This window comes from Drosophila biarmipes, unplaced genomic scaffold, assembly GCF_025231255.1.
Source record: "Drosophila biarmipes strain raj3 unplaced genomic scaffold, RU_DBia_V1.1 ptg000016l, whole genome shotgun sequence".
In the NCBI taxonomy this organism is placed as follows: Eukaryota; Metazoa; Arthropoda; class Insecta; order Diptera; family Drosophilidae; genus Drosophila; species Drosophila biarmipes.
The window spans coordinates 149,899-159,797 of record NW_026114534.1 but is presented as its reverse complement, the minus strand read 5'-3'; the positions used below and the strand labels follow the sequence as shown (position 1 = coordinate 159,797).

At 35.0% G+C, this 9,899-nt stretch overlaps 3 non-coding genes across 3 annotated transcripts; all 3 read left to right on the top strand.

The window, feature by feature from the left end:
- The first annotated feature begins 979 nt into the window (after positions 1-979).
- Positions 980-2,974, top strand: LOC127011879 (small subunit ribosomal RNA). The gene has a single exon (XR_007765337.1). It is a non-coding gene; the product is annotated as a small subunit ribosomal RNA (ribosomal RNA).
- Positions 2,975-3,914: 940 nt separating this feature from the next.
- LOC127011906 (5.8S ribosomal RNA) lies at positions 3,915-4,093 on the top strand. The gene has a single exon (XR_007765364.1). It is a non-coding gene; the product is annotated as a 5.8S ribosomal RNA (ribosomal RNA).
- A 402-nt stretch (positions 4,094-4,495) lies between these two features.
- On the top strand, positions 4,496-8,466 carry LOC127011938 (large subunit ribosomal RNA). Its single transcript, XR_007765397.1, has one exon. It is a non-coding gene; the product is annotated as a large subunit ribosomal RNA (ribosomal RNA).
- The last annotated feature ends 1,433 nt before the right edge of the window (positions 8,467-9,899 follow it).

Below are 9,899 nucleotides of genomic sequence, written 5' to 3'. Positions count from 1 at the left end.
TGGTGATTCTTGAGGAGCCGGCTGGCTACTCCTATCCACTGAAGATTAGGAAGTTTACGTTGGAAGGGTGACTGCCCTTCTTTACCTGCTGGCCTAGAGACTCAGTCAGTATATTTTAATTAAAGATTTAACGGCTAAGTGCCGGAGTTTCATTAATAGGAGCTGGTGCTCTTTATTTATTGAATATCCTATATGAACTGAACTTAAGAATTAACAAAGGCTCATGCATGACCGGATGCCCGTGGCAGACCGCTGACCATGCACATTTTGCAGAAGTCATACGTTCGCTGTCAGCCAATGGGACAAAGCCACGGCCCATATGTTGGCACAATATGTTGGCTCAGCACTTGGGCTCATTAGGGTGGACCTCAAATTGAGGCGAACCATACACGAGTGGTATAAGAAGTGTAATAATAATATAATAATAGTGATTAATATTAATAAAGGGAATATGAATTGGCCTGCTCAGCCCAAGTTGGGAGTTGGTTGTTAACTTATATATAAATAATATATAAGTATATATTATTTAAGAAATAAATATAGTAGTAATAATTATATATATACACTCGGTTCTATTTTATATATTACCAGAGACTTATATGGATATATATAGATAAATTTTAAATTTATCGTCAAAATACAAATGATTAACTCAATATCTTATATTGGTTAAACAAAAATTGTACATGTGTGGATACAATATATTATGTATGTCGAACAAAAATGATATTTTAGAATGAAATGTGCATATATAAAGAAAATATATGAAAAATAAATATTGTGTTTATAAAGAATATGATTCTTTTTGACATCAATAAAAACTTGTTATTATTAGTGGCGAAACAAGTATAAATTGGAAAACAAACGTATACGAATGCTATATAAAAATGGCCGTATTCGATAGAAATAAAATCTATAACAACATATATATTGCTAATTTCTATTCAAAAAATATGAATGAAATATGAATAAAAACATTATTCTGGTTGATCCTGCCAGTAGTTATATGCTTGTCTCAAAGATTAAGCCATGCATGTCTAAGTACACACGAATTAAAAGTGAAACCGCAAAAGGCTCATTATATCAGTTATGGTTCCTTAGATCGTTAACAGTTACTTGGATAACTGTGGTAATTCTAGAGCTAATACATGCAATTAAAACATGAACCTTATGGAACATGTGCTTTTATTAGGCTAAAACCAAGCGATCGCAAGATCGTTATATTGGTTGAACTCTAGATAACATGCAGATCGTATGGTCTTGTACCGACGACAGATCTTTCAAATGTCTGCCCTATCAACTTTTGATGGTAGTATCTAGGACTACCATGGTTGCAACGGGTAACGGGGAATCAGGGTTCGATTCCGGAGAGGGAGCCTGAGAAACGGCTACCACATCTAAGGAAGGCAGCAGGCGCGTAAATTACCCACTCCCAGCTCGGGGAGGTAGTGACGAAAAATAACAATACAGGACTCATATCCGAGGCCCTGTAATTGGAATGAGTACACTTTAAATCCTTTAACAAGGACCAATTGGAGGGCAAGTCTGGTGCCAGCAGCCGCGGTAATTCCAGCTCCAATAGCGTATATTAAAGTTGTTGCGGTTAAAACGTTCGTAGTTGAACTTGTGCTTCATACGGGTAGTACAACTTACAATTGTGGTTAGTACTATACCTTTATGTATGTAAGCGTATTACCGGTGGAGTTCTTACATGTGCTTAGATACTTGTATTTTTTCATATGTTCCTCCTATTTAAAAACCTGCATTAGTGCTCTTAAACGAGTGTTATTGTGGGCCGGTACAATTACTTTGAACAAATTAGAGTGCTTAAAGCAGGCTTCAAATGCCTGAATATTCTGTGCATGGGATAATGAAATAAGACCTCTGTTCTGCTTTCATTGGTTTTCAGATCAAGAGGTAATGATTAATAGAAGCAGTTTGGGGGCATTAGTATTACGACGCGAGAGGTGAAATTCTTGGACCGTCGTAAGACTAACTTAAGCGAAAGCATTTGCCAAAGATGTTTTCATTAATCAAGAACGAAAGTTAGAGGTTCGAAGGCGATCAGATACCGCCCTAGTTCTAACCATAAACGATGCCAGCTAGCAATTGGGTGTAGCTACTTTTATGGCTCTCTCAGTCGCTTCCCGGGAAACCAAAGCTTTTGGGCTCCGGGGGAAGTATGGTTGCAAAGCTGAAACTTAAAGGAATTGACGGAAGGGCACCACCAGGAGTGGAGCCTGCGGCTTAATTTGACTCAACACGGGAAAACTTACCAGGTCCGAACATAAGTGTGTAAGACAGATTGATAGCTCTTTCTCGAATCTATGGGTGGTGGTGCATGGCCGTTCTTAGTTCGTGGAGTGATTTGTCTGGTTAATTCCGATAACGAACGAGACTCAAATATATTAAATAGATATCTTCAGGATTATGGTGTTGAAGCTTATATAGCCTTCATTCATGGTGGCAGTAAAATGTTTATTGTGTTTGAATGTGTTTATATAAGTGGAGCCGTACCTGTTGGTTTGTCCCATTATAAGGACACTAGCTTCTTAAATGGACAAATTGCGTCTAGCAATAATGAGATTGAGCAATAACAGGTCTGTGATGCCCTTAGATGTCCTGGGCTGCACGCGCGCTACAATGAAAGTATCAACGTGTATTTCCTAGACCGAGAGGTCCGGGTAAACCGCTGAACCACTTTCATGCTTGGGATTGTGAACTGAAACTGTTCACATGAACTTGGAATTCCCAGTAAGTGTGAGTCATTAACTCGCATTGATTACGTCCCTGCCCTTTGTACACACCGCCCGTCGCTACTACCGATTGAATTATTTAGTGAGGTCTCCGGACGTGATCACTGTGACGCCTTGCGTGTTACGGTTGTTTCGCAAAAGTTGACCGAACTTGATTATTTAGAGGAAGTAAAAGTCGTAACAAGGTTTCCGTAGGTGAACCTGCGGAAGGATCATTAATGTTTTAATATCCTTACCGTTAATAAAATATTTGTTTATATTATAATAAATACATTATAGTATTACAAATAAAATATGAATTGCCAAAATGTATATGAGATCTATTATAGATCAAATGAAATTTCGAACAAGCAAATCGAAATAATGCAAATATTAAAATTATATATTGTATTTAATACATATGAGAGAAATTAATAAGCAGCCAAAGCAAACAAATAAAAATTCGAACAAGCAAATCGAATTATTAAAATAATAATATTAAATTATTATTGTATATCCTTACCGTTAATAAAATATTTGTTTATATTATAATAAATACATTATAATAATACAAATAAAATATGAATTGCCAAAATGTATATGAGATCTAATATAGATCAAATAAAATTTCGAACAAGCAAATCGAAATAATGCAAATATTAAAATTATATATTGTATTTAAAACATATGAGAGAAATAATAAGCAGCCAAAACAAACAAATAAAAATTCGAACAAGCAAATCGAATTATTAAAATAATAATATTAAATTATTATTGTATATAAACACAATTAAAATACTGTGTGTATATGGACCATAATATACACGCGTTGCGATATGTATTGTTCATCTCAGTTATGCGCATACATTGGATAATGCAACAACCTAAAATGTACAATGTTGTACCTGGTTTTATACAGGTTAATGTTTTATATAAATTTCAATTTATATCGCTAAAAAAGTATTAATATATATATATATATATTTATTTACAATAAATGCAATTTAAAAAGAAATACTTTGATATATATTGGTTATATAAAACTAAGACATTTCGCAGCATTCGTTTTAGGTATAAAAATAAATTTATTGAAGGAATTGATATATGCCAGTAAAATGGTGTATTTTTAATTTCTTTCAATAAAAACATATTTGACAAAATTAAGAAACCAATTTATAAAACTCTAAGCGGTGGATCACTCGGCTCATGGGTCGATGAAGAACGCAGCAAACTGTGCGTCATCGTGTGAACTGCAGGACACATGAACATCGACATTTTGAACGCATATCGCAGTCCATGCTGTTATGTACTTTAATTAATTTTATAGTGCTGCTTGGACTACATATGGTTGAGGGTTGTAAGACTATGCTAATTAAGTTGCTTATACAAATTTTATAATGAAATTTTATAAGCATATGGTATATTATTGGATAATAATAATTTAATTATTTTATTCATAATATTAAAAAATATATGAAAAACATTATCTCACATTAGTAAATAATTTGAATGTGAAAAACGAAGAGAAATATTTTCTTTTTCAATCAAATGATACTGAGAAATGTCTAGCATAAAAATTTATCTAGAATTGTCTCTTATTAATGATTAGAAAATAGAAAACCGTTGACAATATTATTGTTCTTCGTTGATTCGTTAAATCAAACAAATGCCATTTATATACAGATATTATTAATATAACGAATTTAATAAAATGTTTTATCATTATATATAAAGAATTAATTGCATATAAAAGTTATACACAACCTCAACTCATATGGGACTACCCCCTGAATTTAAGCATATTAATTAGGGGAGGAAAAGAAACTAACAAGGATTTTCTTAGTAGCGGCGAGCGAAAAGAAATCAGTTCAGCACTAAGTCACTTTGTCTATATGGCAAATGTGAGATGCAGTGTATGGAGCGTCAATATTCTAGTATGAGAAATTAACGATTTAAGTCCTTCTTAAATGAGGCCATTTACCCATAGAGGGTGCCAGGCCCGTATAACGTTAATGATTACTAGATGATGTTTCCAAAGAGTCGTGTTGCTTGATAGTGCAGCACTAAGTGGGTGGTAAACTCCATCTAAAACTAAATATAACCATGAGACCGATAGTAAACAAGTACCGTGAGGGAAAGTTGAAAAGAACTCTGAATAGAGAGTTAAACAGTACGTGAAACTGCTTAGAGGTTAAGCCCGATGAACCTGAATATCCGTTATGGAAAATTCATCATTAGAATTGTAATATTTAAACAATATTATGATAATAGTGTGCATTTTTTCCATATAAGGACATTGTAATCTATTAGCATACCAAATTTATCATAAAATATAACTTATAGTTTATTCAAATTAATTTGCTTGCATTTTAACACAGAATAAATGTTATTAATTTGATAAAGTGCTGATAGATTTATATGAATACAGTGCGTTAATTTTTCGGAATTATATAATGGCATAATTATCATTGATTTTTGTGTTTATTATATGCACTTGTAGGATTAACAATGCGAAAGATTCAGGATACCTTCGGGACCCGTCTTGAAACACGGACCAAGGAGTCTAACATATGTGCAAGTTATTGGGATATAAACCTAATAGCGTAATTAACTTGACTAATAATGGGATTAGTTTTTTAACTATTTATAGCTAATTAACACAATCCCGGGGCGTTCTATATAGTTATGTATAATGATATTTATATTATTTATGCCTCTAACTGGAACGTACCTTGAGCATATATGCTGTGACCCGAAAGATGGTGAACTATACTTGATCAGGTTGAAGTCAGGGGAAACCCTGATGGAAGACCGAAACAGTTCTGACGTGCAAATCGATTGTCAGAATTGAGTATAGGGGCGAAAGACCAATCGAACCATCTAGTAGCTGGTTCCTTCCGAAGTTTCCCTCAGGATAGCTGGTGCATTTTAATATTATATAAAATAATCTTATCTGGTAAAGCGAATGATTAGAGGCCTTAGGGTCGAAACGATCTTAACCTATTCTCAAACTTTAAATGGGTAAGAACCTTAACTTTCTTGATATGAAGTTCAAGGTTATGATATAATGTGCCCAGTGGGCCACTTTTGGTAAGCAGAACTGGCGCTGTGGGATGAACCAAACGTAATGTTACGGTGCCCAAATTAACAACTCATGCAGATACCATGAAAGGCGTTGGTTGCTTAAAACAGCAGGACGGTGATCATGGAAGTCGAAATCCGCTAAGGAGTGTGTAACAACTCACCTGCCGAAGCAACTAGCCCTTAAAATGGATGGCGCTTAAGTTGTATACCTATACATTACCGCTAAAGTAGATGATTTATATTACTTGTAATATAAATTTTGAAACTTTAGTGAGTAGGAAGGTACAATGGTATGCGTAGAAGTGTTTGGCGTAAGCCTGCATGGAGCTGCCATTGGTACAGATCTTGGTGGTAGTAGCAAATAATCGAATGAGACCTTGGAGGACTGAAGTGGAGAAGGGTTTCGTGTGAACAGTGGTTGATCACGAGTTAGTCGGTCCTAAGTTCAAGGCGAAAGCCGAAAATTTTCAAGTAAAATACAAATGCCAAACAAATATATATATTATATAAAATCTAGCTAAATTAATATACTTGAATAATTTTGAACGAAAGGGAATACGGTTCCAATTCCGTAACCTGTTGAGTATCCGTTTGTTATTAAATATGGGCCTCGTGCTCATCCTGGCAACAGGAACGACCATAAAGAAGCCGTCGAGAGATATCGGAAGAGTTTTCTTTTCTGTTTTATAGCCGTACTACCATGGAAGTCTTTCGCAGAGAGATATGGTAGATGGGCTAGAAGAGCATGACATATACTGTTGTGTCGATATTTTCTCCTCGGACCTTGAAAATTTATGGTGGGGACACGCAAACTTCTCAACAGGCCGTACCAATATCCGCAGCTGGTCTCCAAGGTGAAGAGTCTCTAGTCGATAGAATAATGTAGGTAAGGGAAGTCGGCAAATTAGATCCGTAACTTCGGGATAAGGATTGGCTCTGAAGATTGAGATAGTCGGGCTTGATTGGGAAACAATAACATGGTTTATGTGCTCGTTCTGGGTAAATAGAGTTTCTAGCATTTATGTTAGTTACTTGTTCCCCGGATAGTTTAGTTACGTAGCCAATTGTGGAACTTTCTTGCTAAAATTTTTAAGAATACTAATTGGGTTAAACCAATTAGTTCTTATTAATTATAACGATTATCAATTAACAATCAATTCAGAACTGGCACGGACTTGGGGAATCCGACTGTCTAATTAAAACAAAGCATTGTGATGGCCCTAGCGGGTGTTGACACAATGTGATTTCTGCCCAGTGCTCTGAATGTCAAAGTGAAGAAATTCAAGTAAGCGCGGGTCAACGGCGGGAGTAACTATGACTCTCTTAAGGTAGCCAAATGCCTCGTCATCTAATTAGTGACGCGCATGAATGGATTAACGAGATTCCTACTGTCCCTATCTACTATCTAGCGAAACCACAGCCAAGGGAACGGGCTTGGAATAATTAGCGGGGAAAGAAGACCCTTTTGAGCTTGACTCTAATCTGGCAGTGTAAGGAGACATAAGAGGTGTAGAATAAGTGGGAGATATTAGACCTCGGTTTGGTATCGCCAATGAAATACCACTACTCTTATTGTTTCCTTACTTACTTGATTAAATGGAACGTGTATCATTTCCTAGCCATTATACGGATATATTTATTATATCTTATGGTATTGGGTTTTGATGCAAGCTTCTTGATCAAAGTATCACGAGTTTGTTATATAATCGCAAACAAATTCTTTAATAAAACGGTGCATTTATGTATTTTTGATTTGAAAATTTGGTATAACTCCAATTACTCAGGTATGATCCAATTCAAGGACATTGCCAGGTAGGGAGTTTGACTGGGGCGGTACATCTCTCAAATAATAACGGAGGTGTCCCAAGGCCAGCTCAGTGCGGACAGAAACCACACATAGAGCAAAAGGGCAAATGCTGACTTGATCTCGGTGTTCAGTACACACAGGGACAGCAAAAGCTCGGCCTATCGATCCTTTTGGTTTAAAGAGTTTTTAACAAGAGGTGTCAGAAAAGTTACCATAGGGATAACTGGCTTGTGGCGGCCAAGCGTTCATAGCGACGTCGCTTTTTGATCCTTCGATGTCGGCTCTTCCTATCATTGTGAAGCAAAATTCACCAAGCGTTGGATTGTTCACCCATGCAAGGGAACGTGAGCTGGGTTTAGACCGTCGTGAGACAGGTTAGTTTTACCCTACTAATGACAAAACGTTGTTGCGACAGCATTCCTGCGTAGTACGAGAGGAACCGCAGGTACGGACCAATGGCACAATACTTGTTCGAGCGAACAGTGGTATGACGCTACGTCCGTTGGATTATGCCTGAACGCCTCTAAGGTCGTATCCGTGCTGGACTGCAATGATAAATAAGGGGCAATTTGCATTGTATGGCTTCTAAACCATTTAAAGTTTATAATTTACTTTTTAAACGACAATGGATGTGATGCCAATGTAATTTGTAACATAGTAAATTGGGAGGATCTTTGATCACCTGATGCCGCGCTAGTTACATATAAAAGCATTATTTAATACAATGACAAAGCCTAGAATCAATTGTAAACGACTTTTGTAACAGGCAAGGTGTTGTAAGTGGTTGAGCAGCTGCCATACTGCGATCCACTGAAGCTTATCCTTTGCTTGATGATTCGATAATAAAATTGCATAATTTATTTGTTGTGTTGAACTTCTTATATAAAGTTCAACCAACAATCTATTTGTATGCATTGATTGTTTGCTTGGCTTTGTGGCGAATTTTTAATCCTTTATATATTACATTCCTAAGGTCTAGATTTTCAAGTAAGAGACCAATTTGATTAACATATCAATATAAGTACAACTCGACCATCTAATAATAACAATATGAATCGTCATCTTATTAGTGACGCGAAGATTGGCAAACATATAATATAAAAATATTCCTAAGGTCTAGATTTTCAAGTAAGAGACCAATTTGATTAACATATCAATATAAGTACAACTCGACCATCTAATAATAATATGAATCGTCATCTTATTAGTGACGCGAAGATTGGCAAACATATAATATAAAAATATTCCTAAGGTCTAGATTTTCAAGTAAGAGACCAATTTGATTAACATATCAATATAAGTACAACTCGACCATCTAATAATAACAATATGAATCGTCATCTTATTAGTGACGCGAAGATTGGCAAACATATAATATAAAAATATTCCTAAGGTCTAGATTTTCAAGTAAGAGACCAATTTGATTAACATATCAATATAAGTACAACTCGACCATCTAATAATAACAATATGAATCGTCATCTTATTAGTGACGCGAAGATTGGCAAACATATAATATAAAAATATTCCTAAGGTCTAGATTTTCAAGTAAGAGACCAATTTGATTAACATATCAATATAAGTACAACTCGACCATCTAATAATAACAATATGAATCGTCATCTTATTAGTGACGCGAAGATTGGCAAACATATAATATAAAAATATTCCTAAGGTCTAGATTTTCAAGTAAGAGACCAATTTGATTAACATATCAATATAAGTACAACTCGACCATCTAATAATAACAATATGAATCGTCATCTTTTTAGTGACGCGAAGATTGGCAAACATATAATATAAAAATATTCCTAAGGTCTAGAATCTTAAGCAATAGACCAATTCAACTAAGAGTTGACATATAAAAATATGTTCCTTTTAATGTTAGCAAAATTTTATCGTCACATACTGTTAGTGACGCGAACGTTTTTTTCTCCATGTTTATATGAATGTTTATTCAAAGGTAGAAAGGCAGGATCGTTATTTTATAAGTGAAGCGATAAAAAAATATTATGCAATAGGACATCTATTTATAAATATTTTTAAGTCTTAGAAATTCAAGTAAAGAGATTCAAGAAATTCATTCAACTTAGAGCGCACATATAATTAAAACTATTCCTGAGGTTTAGAAACCAAATTAAATAAAGAGGACATATAAACGTATGTGGTATTTTGATGGTAGTAAAAATGTATCGCGATATTATTAGTGACGCGACCAATTTTTATACTCTTTGCTCCATGTGCAAATATATCTAGTGTTTAGATAGTCAATT